The sequence below is a fragment of the Macaca fascicularis genome, chromosome 12, assembly GCF_037993035.2.
Source record: "Macaca fascicularis isolate 582-1 chromosome 12, T2T-MFA8v1.1".
NCBI lineage: Eukaryota > Metazoa > Chordata > Mammalia > Primates > Cercopithecidae > Macaca > Macaca fascicularis.
The window spans coordinates 113,563,868-113,579,735 of NC_088386.1; the positions used below are offsets into that span (position 1 = coordinate 113,563,868).

The window sequence follows — 15,868 nt, forward strand, 5'->3', positions numbered from 1 at the left end:
CTAGTAAACAAAACAGCCCACCAAACTTCCTGACATGAAAGCAATTCATAGCCTGTCTACAAAATTTCTCAGATTATATTGCCTACAACCTGAAAAATGTCTGTAGGCCCAATTTTCTAAGACTGCTTCTTTCTTTTCTCATATTTTGAGAGATGAGGCCCCTAATCCCTTTTAATGGTCACAGCTGTGTCCAATGTGTTTCTGAGGCCTCAACATCTCAAATCCACTATTGGTAATGATCCCAGAAGCTTGTTTTACCTCTACCATGAGAGGGGACAGAAAAATCAGTTCCACAAAATAGGCATTCTTGTTCAGGAAGGTTAGGATGCAATGCACACCAAGTGTGAGCACTGCGTGTTTAAAACCTTTACCCTTTTTCAGACAAGATTCAACCAGCTAATTTCATTCCGCAGCCAATTCTCTTTGTGCAATAACAGCCAAATGGCTATCTGGGAATCTAAATTGCTAGAGCTTGGTGCCAGATTCACCACCCATGTGGAACACATGTTAAATGACTTTTGAATTTGTGTGTGTGTGTGTGTGTGTGTGTGTGTGCATTCATGGTTGTGGGGGTGAGTGGGAAAATTCTGCCATCCATGACTTTCTGGAAATGCCAAGATCTGTTTTGTCCTCATCTTAAGTAAAAGATTTACAAGCTGTAAATATGTCAGTTCCTTAAAAAAGGAGGCATAAAAGGTACATTCCATCCCCAGATCAAATTAAACAATTTACTCCGAAGGGATCTACTGTCACTCAGACCAAGGCTCCTGTGAGCTTCTCTGCATTAACCAAGGACTTTGCTCCATGGCAACAGCCACCTTTTCCAAAGGCCCAGCCTCTGTTCTTACTCATGTTCGTGTTCCCAGATGATTTTGCTCATCTTTCCGATTGAGGGGTTCTTAAACTGACGTGTTCCTATATTTCTCTGTTTGCTTTAATTTTTCTTCCCCGCCACCTATTTTCTGAGCTGAAAGAAACAATGTTATTCCCAGAGGCCAAAGAAACTAGGCAGTCTGAGGAAAGTTCTTTGGATTTGGAAGGTATGTCAAGCCCAATGAGAGTTACAGAGAATTTTCACCAGGATAAGACTGACACATGGCTAGAACTAAGTGGCCAGGTTTGCTTCACTTACCTTTTCTCCGAGTTTCCCACATCTGAGCCACTGAGCCACCACAGGAGAACAGGAGACCTCTCCCAGCCTCTTTGGAAACCAGTCCTCCTGAGAGCTGAGTGCCTTGTAGGAATGTTTTAGGGAGCTGAATGGGACATGCTGATTCCCTTGCCACGTTTGATTGGCTCCATCATTTTTGTTCCTTTGGTGGTTTTAAAATCTGCTTTCAAACATCTTTCCAATTTACTTGTTTCTAAAGTCATAAATTTCAAAACTGGAGATTTAATGACATTCAACAAATTGTGTATATATAATTTGATTGCCTAGAGAACCTGAGATCTTCTTCTCTGCTGGACTATGAACAGCCTAAAGACTGAGGGCCTAGCTTTTATGTCTGTATCTCCAGAGCTTAGCCTGGTGACTAGCACAGGCTAAGTGCTTAATAAAGATAGTTTGGTGAATGAAACGATGAATAAAAGCTCAACACAGACCCAGCACTAGCTGGGAAGACCTTGGGTGGATGCAAGAAAGGAAGGAAGAAAGAGGAAAAGAAGGAAGGATGGAAGAAAGGAAGACAGGGAGATGGGGGAAGTGGAAGGAAGGAAGGGAAAGAGGAAGAAAAGAAGAAAGGAAAAAGGAAGACAGAAAGGAAGGAAAGGAGGGAAGAAGAAAGGAAAAAAATGAAGAAAGAAAGCTGCAGCATAATATACAGTGCTGATCCCTCAGAAAGATAAGATATTCCTACATGAAACACATGGAGAACAATGAAAATCAATGTATACAGCTCCCTGAGCTGGAAGACAAATAAACGAGATGAGAAAGTAGAGTATTCACAGGCAGAAAGAGAATATGTGTGTGTATGCATGTGTATGTGTACACGTATGTGTGTTTGTGTGTGTGTGTTGCGTGTATGCGTGTGGGGGCTGGAGGGTAGAAGAGGGGTGGGCTGGGAAAGGAAGGTAAAGACCACATAGCATCCTGTTAAGTAAAAGGGTTGCAGGCCAGATTTTTCCAGGTCAGCTATCTCTATTCATCAGACTGAGTTAATTTCTATAGTTTCAACTCCCTTTGGCCTGAGTAAACGAAACCTAAGAGATGCTTAGCGTTTATGCCCTTGTTTTCTTAGCCCTTCTGAGTGTGCCGTCACCCAAGGCATTGACCACACCCCTCTCTTTCGACTCCTCCAGGGATTTGCTCTGTTTATCCAGCAAACTTGCATCAGACTGTCTCCAGCCTGGGGAGGCTGCTCTGTTGACTCACTAACCTGTTTGAGAAGCTGACAAAATCAACTTTCTCTGTAGGAATACACAAAAGCAAAAGAGTCTCCTCAAGACTCCCCACTCCTTGCCTTTTTGAATGAATCAATCCATCCCCACCCCGACACATCTAAGGAGAGACCCCGTTTTCCATTTATTTTGTTGGGTTCGGTGCCATTGCCTATATTGTCAATTTAATTCCATCACAAGATCCTGCATGTTTTGTCTACATGTTGACGGCAGCCCCATCCATTTGATTTGTATTTCTTACACTACATGCTGGGCATAAGGGCAATGCACTTAAACTTACAGAAACTCATCCTATGTCACATAAGTGTGCATGAACACACTAACATGCACATGAACACAACCTGCAAAATCCTATTCAGAGAGAATTCTAAAGTCCTACTTCCCCCAAGAAGCCCTTATATGCTGCACAGAGCTTATGTTTCTGTGCCAGAGAAACTGTCCAGAGAAGCTTCTTGGTTTGCTCAACTGAAGGGAGTTGAGACTATAGGAATTAACTCAGTCTGATCAACAGAGATAGCTGACCTGGAAAAATCTGGCCTGCAACCCTTTTACTTAACATTATGCTATGTGGTCTTTACCTTCTTTCCCAAACCCACCACTCCTCTACCGTCCAGCCACCCCCCCACCACACACACACACACACACACACGCACACACACACTTATTCTTTGAAAATTGAGCAAACAAAGAAGATGACGGTGGGGAAAGGAGATGCTGAAAGAAAAGCCTTGTTTCAATTAAATATCTACATATTTAGTCACTGTCTAGAATGATGGTGACATTTCACTACACAAGTATATTTTTCTTCGAGTTCTACTCCATGTCTATATAAATCTTACAGATTTGTTCAACATTTACTGCCATAATTTATAACTGTCTGGGAATACTACAGGTATTATGTTGATGCTACCTGTTTTCCACCAAAAATATCTAGATGATAAGGACTTTACCACTGAGCAATGACCCCAGTCACAAAGGTTTTCCAACTCCAAATGCACATCAGATTCATCAGGAAATGTTGACTTCGGTCTCCACTCACAGATTTCCAAATCAAGATCTCAGGGGTTGGGGAGTTCTTGGAATCTTTGCTTTTAACCCCTTCCCAGGTGACCATCAGCAGCTAGCTCAGCCCTGGTGCAGGTGTTAGAGTTAGGACTCACAATCTAGCTTATGCAGCTGGGTTGTTAGCAAGGTCCCCTGGATGGAACAACATCTACCAACCTCCAGATCTTTGTGAAAGCAATATTTCCCATAATACATTTGAGAGCTAGAGGAAGGAAACCCCACATGTCTAGGGAGAGGAAAACATCTCAAAGAAGTCATTTCTTGAGTCAAGACTCCAAAAGATATTCATGCTGGAGATAAGCCCACCCTGTTCCTTTCAACAGTATCAACCTCTTCTCCCACCCACCCTTCCCAAACTGTCCACTGTGGGCTTCCTTAGGACACAAGGGGAAAAAAATGGAATCATGAAAGATCACTCAGGATTTCTCCAGTGACCCACACATGCATGTTCCAAAATTATACCTTCTAACATTTACACCAATTTGGCATTTACCTATACTCTGGTTTTCACCTATGCTCCATCCCTAAAGGAGATGTTAGTTAAGCTAGTGCCATAGCAATGAGGACAATCTCGAACTTAATATGAAACTCCTCTATATTTAATTCTCTGTCATAAAACCCAGGAAATGTGTGAAGGTCAAAATCACTCATCTTCACTCCTATTTCACTCTACTTGTGAAAGGGTAGACAAGAGGGTCTCTGAGATGCCTTCTAATTCTCTCTTCTTTATCCTCTACTCCAGCAACTTAGTCTTTTCTTCTCCACCTTGTTTTTTTCCCTTAGTTTGCCCATTTTATGGTGAGCAGACCACCAGCATGTTCTAAATGATTATCGATTACGATGCAGAAAGAGCTCAGCAGTGATGCTCAGTTGGTCTCAAGCTGGTTCAAACCCCCTTCTCTTTGAACCTTCTCCAGAATTTGTCACGCCAGGGACACAAACTCCTAAGTTTCTAATTTCTTTATAGCAATAATCTCATCAGTGTCTACAAGAAGGTCACTGACTGCCCTTCCCCATGACCTGCAGCTGTATTTGTTTGCAGTCCTAATATCACTGGCTGCTTCTTCTAAACAATCGCCTCCCTGCCCCATCTCCCTCCCACCCCTTATCCCATCAGCCAGCGGTAAGTTACAGGGCAAGTACAGAACAAATTTGCAACTCTCTCTTCTACCCCAGGTCTCTCTAAGTGCTAATTTTTTCCAGCTTTCACCCTACCGCTCAGATATTTGTACTTGGGATTCCTGTCTTACAGATGTATTTGTTTGTGTGATTCCAGGCTGGAATTAAGTTCCTGTCTCTTCCCACCACGAAGGGATCTCTAAATCTGGAACGTTCTGTCCCGGACATTTTGTTGCTGTCCACTAGCACATTCTATTCCGAATCCACAAATGGCTTGGAGAGGAGGTTGGGCAGGGTTGAAGCTTTACTCTTCAGTGGTCCAGGCTGCAAATATGCATCCAACTTACCCCCAATACACACCAATTTTGGTGACCAACACTGGTCGTGCGTAAGTGCCTAAGACCACCAAATGGATAAACATATTTGGCACAAAGCCCCTGCATGGTGGTGAGCATGGAAGCCTGGAGGTGCCATTAACTTTCAAGAATGTGGTAAAGATTTGGATCTCTAATCCAAACATGATCCTTTCTACTATAAGTGCCAGAGCACCCATGGAAAATAAAACTGGGATCACAAAGGGGAAAGTGCAAAGGCCTGGTGGGGGAGAAAGGCAGACCCAGCCAATAGACCAGTACTGCAGACAAACCAAAAAGAAAACCACATTGAAACTTAAATGGGGGAACAGAGGATGGGTTGGTATTCTTTTCCACTGTTCTTTTTCCATCCACAGAATTACTTAATATTGGGTGAAGGAGTTCCTTAGATGTTATGGATTTGGAATTTTAAGAAAAAATACGATAGGACTGCTTGTAAATTTCAACCAGAGACGTGCACAGATTATTTTGGAAAGCACCGCAGCCAAGTTCCCTGCTAGAGAACTGGCAGGAGGTCAGAGGGAGGGATGGTGGCAGCCTCCCATGTCAGAGAGTATTATGGGGTGCACTGGCAGGTGCCCAAGACAAAGGGGCTTCATCCCTATGCCCACCCACCATCACTAAGCATTCCCTGACCTTGACTCTTTTCTTATACTATCAATTACGTCTTCAGACTCCCATCCCCTAACTCTGAGGGTACCATTTCCCTGCTCTCCACCCCCACACCCACCTCCCCAGTCCAGGCCACCATGGTTGCTCTCCTGGACCACCACGGTAACCTCTTACATGGTTACCCTGCCTTTAGCCTTGCTCCTCTAAGTCCTTTCTCTCCACAAAGCAGAATGATCCTTTCAAAAATGAGCATCAGATCGTGCCTCTCTCTACTTAAAACTCTTCAGCATCTCTGCATTTTCTACAGAATAAAATCCAAACCTAGTCTGGTTTTAGCATGCTGTGCTCTGGCCCCTGCTATCTCTCTGTCTTCATCTATTGCTACTTGTCATCTTGTAGTCGACTAAACAGCTTTCAGAAATGCTCTCGTCTCTCCCACCTCCAGGCCTTTGCACATGCTATCCCCTCTGCCTAGAACTAGTTCTCTTTTTCTTTAGCTAATTTCTACTTGATTCAGATCACAGTTCTTAGATCTTCCAGGAGAAAACCTCCTCTGGCTTCTGCAGACCTGTTTAGAGTTCCCCTAACAGCACCCTGTTCTTCCTCTCTCAAAGCACTTATTATAAGTGCTAGTGAAAATTTTGCTGTTTTCCCAGCTAGATGTTAAGCTTTAAGAGGCTAGGTCTAACTCACATGCCCAGAAATTCCTAAAGTACTGAAGTACACGTGATAGGAACTCAAATATTTTAAGTTTGCTAGGTCTGTCCTATACTCTGAAAATACACCAAGTACACCAAGTACAAGGCAGGCCAGCCCTCACAGGGTTCACACTCTAAAGATAACAAACCAGTGAATCACTGCAGTTAAGAGTTATGAAGAGGGCCACAGAGGAAAGAAACAGAGGGCTGTCATAGAGCATTGATATTGTTTGGATGTTTTTCCCCTCCAAATCTCATGTTGAAATGTGATTCCTAATGTTGGAAGTAGGGCCTGGTGAGAGGTGACTGGATCATGGGGACGGATCCCTCATTAATGGCTTAGCACCATCCCCTTGGTGATAAGTGAGTTCTCACTCTGGTAGTTCATATGAAAGCTGGTTGTTTAAAAGGGTGTGGCACCTCACCCGTCTCTTGCTTCCTCACTCACCATGTGACATGACTGCTCCTGCTTCGTCTTCCACCTTGAGTAAAAGCTTCCTGAGGCCTCAACAGAAGCCAAGCAGATTCTGGCACCAAGCTTCCTGTACAGCCTGCAGGACCAATAAAACCAATACAATCTTCTTTCTTTATAAATTATCCAGTCTCAGTATTGCTTTATAGCAATGCATTGGACTAACACAAGTATATTGGGGAGGTAGAGAGAGAACGCCTACTTTAGACATCCAGTGGTCAGGGAAGGCTTCTCTGAGAAGCTGACATTGAACAGGAATCTGAAGAATGAAAACCGGCCAGTCACGCATAGGCCAGGGAAGTGAAGGTTCTAGGTAGGAAAAAGCCTACTATATTCTAGGGATGTCAGGAGGTTAATGTGGCTGAGAAAAGAGGAGAAATAACATATTCTTCATTCTATCAAGCCCACATTGCCAGAAGCTTATACCACAATATCTTTATCAGCTGTGGGCTGAGTCACTCTAGTGCAGTGGTTTGTTCCCTCCAGTGGGAAGGGCACATGGTAACAGAGAAGCCCCCACATGGCATTGCCTTTTCTACAAAACATTTCAAAGCCCTAAGGCCCTGCCTTCCAAACCCAAATTCCAACGTAGTGAGGTGAGCCTATTCGTATTAAATATGTTTCATGTGCTAAAACTCATTAACAACCAGAAGAAGAATGAGAATGAGATTATTATCAGTCCCTTTTTGCCTGGATGGAAAAAGGATAGGATGAGAAAACAGGACTTCTACTGTCTTTCCACCCATCAAACCAAGATGTATCTCTTTGAGAACACGGGCTCTGCAGATGTCCCTGGGATGAGTCGTGCCCTTTCCAAAGATTAAGCACTGAGGCCATCCTTGAAGTCATGGCATCCCGGCCCCAACCACTTTATCCCTAGGCCAAGTTTGCACCTCTGTACACTAGATCTGCAATGTGTCTTCTAATCTGCTCCTGGTTGGACTCCACCTTTTCCCTGCCCTAGAACAATACCCAAGATACATTGATTGGGAGTAACTATGGATAACAGCAGGAACGCTTGAGCCAAGGACTGTTTACATGTCCTTTGAACAACCAGTTCTCCTGCTCCACCATCAGAGCCAAAACTCCCTCCCTCCATTCCCCTCTTTCTCCAGCCCTCAGAGGTGGTCCACATTCCTAGTTTAGGCAATGCATTCTTGCTGCCCTGACACATACCACCAGAGTGGGCCAGGCAGGCTCTTGAGACAGCCAAGCTACCCACCCAACACTTGGCTTTGGCTGAGGGCATCAAGCCAGGCCATAGCGTCATAGCAGCTAAGGTCCCTTGATAAGCCACATCAGCTCAACTCTTTAAAATTGATCATGGCATTGCTGATGGAGCTGATGAGAGTTACATCAGACTATCCCTCCAAAGCCCAGATTGAATGACTATTAATTATGATAGGCCTGGCAGTTAACACTCCCCTCACTGTGGAGGCCGCTGCTAGATCCACATCTGGAATGGGTTTCAGGGAGGGAAGGGTTGCTGATTACAGGATGAGCCATAACATAATCAGAACTTCTGGGCATGAAAAGATCTCTAAGGCAGCGTTTGGGTTCAGTTTCATCACTACTAAGTCACCACTGATCCTAGACGATTTTTGAACCAATATCTAATGTCAATGCCTTCTATGAATAGGATTCATTTATTTATTCATCTATTTCTTTAAAAGGTATATTTAGCACCTTGTATGTCATATACTGTGCTAGACATGCAGGATAATGAGATGAATATGACATGTTTCTTGCCTTCAAAGAGCTCTGGAAAGGGTGATGCATAGGATTTTTTCTTGAGAAGACAGGGCTGAAAGACCACTATATGAACCTTCTAAAGTCAGTAACTACCAAAAATGTCATGACTAGCTAAGATAAGCATCCATCTGCAGGGAATGTGATGAGGATGTTGGTGGGTATATTGCTTTTATATTCTGGTTACTTATTATAATCTTAATAACCAAATTTGTGTACTCATGATATACCAGAAATAGTTCTAAATGCTCCACATGCATTATCTAATACTAACAAACCTGAGTGACATATGCTGTCATTCTCCTATTTTCACCCTGACTTTACAAATGCAGAAACTGAGGCTTAGATTGATTTATGTACCTTTTTCCTCAGAAAGACTTCCAGGGGCCCCAGGTGAAAATTGCAGAGCTAGTTTGAGCCTCTTGCTTTATGAAGTTTGTTCATTCATCTCTGTATCTCTTCCATCAGTGGCTACATTTCTCTGCCAAATGGTGAACACAAAACCACAGAACCTAAATTGTGAGGTCATTTATTCATTCAACAAATATCTATTTTTGAATTCCCATGTGGTAAGAATATAATGATGAAACAAACATAGGTTCTGCCCCCAGAATACTTTCAACCTGGTAGGGTAGATAAGAAATGAAAGGAAATAAGATAGAAAACAGATCACAGGTGCTGAACTTAATGGGCTGCAGGATGCCAGCCTGATTTCCAGGCTGACATTGGCCCTTTGGTGTCCCTGTCTGAAGCTCCTGAAGCTAGACCCCTGGGCTGCAGGCCCTTAGTACGACCCACACCTTGGAGGTGCACCCTCATGCAGCCCAACCTCATCCTCCAGTACCCATGTCATCCACTTCATGGACAAGACAACACCAAAAATTTACTTGGTGTAGCTCAGTGGAACTAAAACTGTCGAGAAAAAACAGTCAAAGGGAGAGGCAAGGAAAAGTATAGGCGCCTGAAGAACAACTGCTTGGAACTCAAAAACAATCACCGAGAAGAGAAACACAGGAAAGAACTTAACCTGGATGGCCACAAATTCAGCAATAAGGAATTGAAAAATAAATATGGTGCAAACATACAGGTCTCTCCAACGTGAGAGCTTCAGAGCTCCTGGCTTGGGATCACCCTAATTTAGGTCTCTCAAAGAAACATTAAAGATTGTCAAGTTTTGGTGCCAGTGTTCTTCATCCCTCTGTGGCATTCCTCTGCTGGGTTGCATTTAGCACTCAGTACTCCTGTGATAAGTCTGTGTCCCTAGACAATGTGTATGTGAGTTCTGTGCTTACTCTGGTTGCAGGGATCTTTGCTTATTACCAAGAGGTGAAAAACACCAATATCATGGCCACCTATAGTAAAATTATTCTTCAGCAAGCTCTTGTTGTCTGAGATGCAGAGAAGGATGCAACTTCTGCATAATAGTTGGTAATCAGGACATAGTGGAGATTAAAGGATAGGACTAAATTCCTACAGATATCAGGTTGCTGGCTTTTCAGGGAGGTAGGGTAGATAACTCATCTATCAATGGGATGTCCAAGCCCTAGTCCTGCTCGTGTGACTTGTCTCATGACAATCCCCTGGAAAAAAAAAATACTGTCTTCTATTCCACAACCTGTTTAGAAGGCACAGCAACTGGCACAGTTGCCAACACAGGCAATGGCACCATCATTGGACAAATGGCCTCACTGATTTCAGAAGCTGGAAATGAGAAGACACCCATTGCCAGTGAGATCGAGCACCTTGCTTGCATTGTGGCAGGAATTCATAGGCAACCTTTTCTTTATCATCAGTGTCCACGAAGTATCATGCATTAAACCCCTCCATCTTCCTCACTGGCATCACGTGGCCAATGTACCTAAGGGCCTCCTTATCACTGTCACTGTCACTCTGTTACTGACAGAAAATGGATGGCCAAGTAGAAATGCTCGTGAAGAACCTGGAAGTGCTGAAGACCCTCAGTTTCACCTCATCATTTGCACTGACAAGACTGGCACCCTGACTCACAACAGGATCCATCCACGGTGTAACAGATTAATGTGGCTGACACACGTGAAGAACAGTCAACCCAAGTCTTTGTCCAAGGCCCTGGAATCTGGGACTCCTTATTCATGATAATAATATTGCATAACCATGTTGAGTTCAAACCAGGATAGGAAAGTCTTCTCAACATGGAGAAAGTTGTGGTTGAAGATGCCCCAGAAACTGCCTTTGGAAATTCTCAGCAGTCATTTTGGGTGATGTCATGGAAATTAGAAAATGAAACTGCAAAGTAGCCAGGCTGAAATCCCTTTTGACTCTACCAACAAATTTCAGCTCCTCATACACGAGCTGATGATCCCAATAATAAATGCTTTATCATGGTGATGAAGGTTCCCTGGAGACCTCAGAGAAGTGCAGCCGAAGGACTATGTCAGGAATAGCTGAGTGAGCTCTTAACGATCCTCTCAGAAGCCATCTTTGCTCAGACCTCTGCCCAACAGAAATTGGGTGAGCTGTCAGAGACAGGATGCTTTAACAGAGAATGGAGTCAATGCTTTAAAAAAGTAGATATCAGGATTGCCACGAGAAAAGTAGGTCTTGATGTAGCTAAAAATTCAGGATACACAGCCTTAATGAACAACAGTGTGACAACTCTGCATCTACAAGATGGAGGAAGGTTACCTAATCTTTGACAACCTACAGATTACTGCTTACACTTCAAGAACATTGCTGGGTTTTCAAATCTACTTACTGTTGGCCTCACCCTGCCCAGTGACACCATTACCATCTTGGTTCATAACCTGGGCATGGACATAATTCCCTCATTGCCTCAGCTTATAAGAAAGCTGAAAGTGACCTTATGAACCAGTGTGCCACAAGAAGGACAGACTGGTGAACAAGCCACTTGCCACGTACTCCCCTTTCACATTGGCTTCACATGAGGCCTGGGAGCTTTTGTTGTATATCTTGCCATTTATGCCCAGGAAGAGGTTAGACCCAGTGCTCTCGTTAACCTCTGGGTCAAATGGGAAGAGAACAGCATGAATGACTAGGAAGACAGTATGGACAAGAATGGGCAAGATGCCAGAGGAGATACCAAAAAAGGACAGACTATCCAGCCACCCTCAGTGGCATTCTGATGCAGCAAATTGTCTAATTGGGCATCAGAAAAACTCAAGCAATCTCATCTTCCAGCAAGGTCTTTTCAGAAATAAAGCCATCGAGGTAGAGACTGACTTACAGGTTATCATAGCATTAATGCTCTCCCACTGGGAATGTGAAAGCCCTGAATTTCACTATGCTCACAATTGGTTTGTAGAAATGCCACACGACACTCTTATTTGGGTGTATAACGACATGAAAACTTTCCATCAGGCTTTACCGTGGAAGCTGTTGTGATAATGTATCACTAAAACCATCTTTTTTCCCAAGTCCCCCAAATTCACATTGGTAAAGATTTTCATCTTTTGGTTGCTAGCTACAAGATCTCTTGTGCAAAAAGGACATCATCAAAATTCATTCCAGGGGAAGACAAAAACTGTATGAAAGGTACTCAACTGATGTTTTGTACTTTACAGCTGAGGTTTGACTATTTACAACTTTTATGTCTATCTCCATCTCCTGTTTTAAAATATGTGAATTTCAAGTGATGATGTCCATGCATTCATAAGAGTCCATGACACTAAATAGCCTAGCGTAACCCAGTTATCTTCTGGGGTCCTCCTACACCTGAAGGTCTAGATAGGATTACTTAAACCTCCATTCTACATGCTATTGAAGGTACAGTTCCCTCCCCAAGGTTTCTATGAATTCCTGGGGAAATTGTTCACTTTGCTAAAAAATTCAGCTCAAAGTTTGTAGGAAATTAAAGTGGGGGCAGGGTCACATCATAAGAACATGGACAACCGCCACTTTGACTCTCAGATATTGCCATGGCACAATTTCCCTGGCCACATCACCCCTCACCCTAACCTACTGCCATCTCACCAGTCTTTTCTTGCATTTCCTCCTTCCATCTTCTCTTTTCTTCTCCCTCCCATATTGCCCTTCACACCTACCAGTAGAACTCCAACTTGGCTTTCTCCAACTCTTGTTCTAAGACTGAGCTCCAAGTCTACTTTGAGTATCCTAACTAAAGGTGCTCCACTAAACAAAAGGATCTTTGATTTACCACGAAGTCACTGTGGTTTGAAATAGTAACATTTATTTCTTGTAAAATATTTGCAAAGCATTTTTCAGCACAGATTTTATACTGATCATGTTTCATGCTCTTAACTTAGGTTTATTCCTTTGTGGAACACACATCTATGTTGACAGACCCAGGGAAGCCTCATTTTAAAGTAAAAGACATTTTATAAAACAAACAAACAAACCCTAAAGACACAAAATGTTAAATGACATTTAAGGTCCCTTAAATGTCAGAGTTATGGTTAATGCTAAGGTTCAGGGATCAGAATATCTCTAAATGACTTCTAATGCATCTTCTCAATTCTAATTTCCCATCATTCCAGATCATGTACCATGATGCCCAATTAGGAGCACAGAAGAGACATGGAGCAGGTGCACCTAGACCAATCCATCTGAACTAGACTTGCAAAGATAAGGAAGACAAGATTTAAAGAAAAGTTTAATTGATTTCATTTTCCTTTGAATGAATCTGTAGATTACAAGAAATCAATGTTGGGACTTTGCTGTTTCTGAGGCATTCTCAATTACCTTTTATCCTTTATTACTTGCAAAATTAAAAGATTCTACTGCAAAGGTCTATCCTTCTGTCTTTCTTTCCTTTGAACAGTGTTGATTGAGGGCCTTCTCTGTTTTAGGCAGTATATTGCCACTGAAAATACATAAGACAAGTAAGATAGAGCCCCCCAAGGAAGGAGTTCAAGTTCAACAGGAGAAATAAACAAGGAAACAAGCATAACTCATGCTCAGACCTTCTCTTGCAGTTCCTGCAGCCCAGCCACAGGCTCTGGCCTCTCCTATTCTGATGCAGGTACAACACACAGCCCCTTCTCTGGCACGTCCACCCCAAGGCCATGCCCACAAACCATTCGGTTATTTTAATAACATATTAAGCCTTTCAGGAGTCAGGATCACCCCGCTCCCCAACCCTGCCAGTCTCTTCTACCTCTTGGCTGCCCCTCACTTCTTTTTTTCCTCTCCTTACTCCTCTTTCTCAGAAGCAACACAAATTTCCCTACTTATCCTACACATAGCAGTTCTGAGGGCATCTTTTATCACAGCCTTCAGCTGAGCATACCCTTGGGTGTCACCCTCCCCAACAGTGACTCAAAATCTTTTTTCAAAATAAATACAGGACCCTCCCTGAAAAGTTCTGGAGAGGAAGGGAAGTGGGCCTCCATCTGTGCTCAGACCACCGAGCTGCACTCAGAATGGGATGGGTCCTGTCCATTACAAGATAGAAGAGGCAGCCTGGGTGGGAAATAATAAAGAGAATTCTGGTGGCTGAAATGGATTTCTTGTTCTCAGCAAGACCATTCCAGAAATGTAGGGAGTTGGCCTGTGGGCTCGCCAATGTTTGGGTTATGTTTCAACCTTGCTTGAGCACCAGAACTGTGCACGGTGCCAACTCCCATGTGCTTTGAGGAGGGCTGGGTACATTATGCTTCTCTGCTTTTGTTTTTGGGTTTTCCCCCCATGTGCCTGGGATGTTTCTTCCATTAAAACCAGGACTTTTCCTCCCTCTGGGCCTCCACACAGAATCCAACCCAAGCCAATCAATACTCCTAGGACATGCTAAATCTATTTTAGTGCCAAAAATATAAATAATTTATTTGAAAAAATGCTGATAACTCCACAGAGAACTTTTTCATGGGCTGTGTCATTTCACTCCAAATTCCTTAATGAGAAGGGGGTCTCTTGCTCAGTGGTGACACGGCAATGCCAGGCTGTTCCTTTAGATACCTCTACCTAGAAAGAGAAGGCAGACCCCGAACATGAGGCAGGTTCTTCCTACAACGTGGTGTGGGAGTCTCCACTTCTCCCCCTCTGACATCCAGCTCTTCCTATGTCCTTCTTATACACAGGATCTGCATCTCAATTCAGAACTCCAGATGTGCTCTCACCAACAGACAAGCATTCTTGCTAAGGTAACCTAAATAGAACATTCCAGAAAAACAGGATTATTTTCTTCAAAGAGGCCTATCATGTAAAAGACATATGAGATTTACCCAGTACTATGTCAGAAGAGAAGAATGAAAATAATAGAGGCTGCTAGAAGGCAAAAACATCGTCACTGTGTAAAAAAGGTTTTTAAACCAAAATTAGAATTGAGCTATTCTGAACACCTGAAGTTAGGTATTATCTCAGCTTTGGTCTCCTCAATATTGATTCATAGCATTGATTTGCATGGGGTGTTAGAATGTCCTGGAGAAATAACTTGATCCATGGCCAAACTTGGGGTTCAGACACAGAAACAAGCATGATTAATTTGAAGTGTGTAGGTAGAACATGCTAAAAGAAGCTCTATTTCAAGGGCAGCAGAAAAGGAGAATCTGCAGGAAAATACTGGAGTACAGGACACAGCCCCAGACCTGGGCATCAAGGCTGAGAGCTGAAGTTCTGGGAGAAGCAAGGTGGTGGACTTGCTTTAATCTGCTCCAGTCCCAGGGACCCTAATGGCATGAGCATCCCATTGGAAGGAACAGACCTTGTGTATACATTAAAATAGCCATGATACCTACTCAAGCAATTCCTCAGAGAGGACCACAGAAGAGTAGCATACTAGGAAAAGGAAACCATTTCTATCCTGGCTGGAAAAAATTGTCATCAAGTAGCTTGGAGCAGCAGGGAGTATGTCAGTTGTCTAGGGTGGAAAGGCCCTGGTACGAGATACAGAACAAGTGCAAGTTAATAGAGCCTGGGACCCAGCCACTGGGACATCAGAACTACTGGCCCAGAAGACAACAGTGGCCCCAGCTCCAGCAGTGGCTTGGCAGATTCAGACATCCATGTGAGGTAGCCCTTACAGATTTTCACAGAGGAAGTGGGGATAGTCCTCTCATAACCATCATGACCATGAGGACCAAAATCCTGAAGCCACACAGAGGAAGGTCACTGATATGGTTTCACTATGTCCCCACTCAGATCTCACCTTGAATTGTAATTCCCATAATCCCCATATGTCAAGGGCAGGACCAGGTGGAGGCAACTGAATCACGAGGGTGGTTTCCCCCATGCTATTCTTGCGATAATGAGTGAGTATCACGAGATCTGATGGTTTTATAAGCTTCTAATATTTCCTCTGCTTACTCTCATTCTCTCTTCTGCCACCTGTGAAGAGGTGCCCTCCACCATGATTGTAACTTTCCTGAGGCCTCCCCAGCCATGCAGAACTGTGAGCCAATTTAACCTCTTTTCTTTATAAATTACCAAGT

At 43.4% G+C, this 15,868-nt stretch overlaps 1 long non-coding RNA gene across 4 annotated transcripts in view; it reads right to left on the reverse strand.

Moving 5' to 3' along the window:
- Nucleotides 1-12,653: 12,653 nt before the first annotated feature.
- LOC123567950 (uncharacterized) overlaps nucleotides 12,654-15,868 on the reverse strand; it is a 105,014-nt gene continuing 101,799 nt past the window's right edge. For all 4 annotated transcript variants that reach the window (XR_010580094.2, XR_006691152.3, XR_010580095.2 and 1 more), the window contains one exon: nucleotides 12,654-14,586. This is a non-coding gene — a long non-coding RNA (uncharacterized lncRNA). The remainder of the gene's footprint in view (nucleotides 14,587-15,868) is intronic.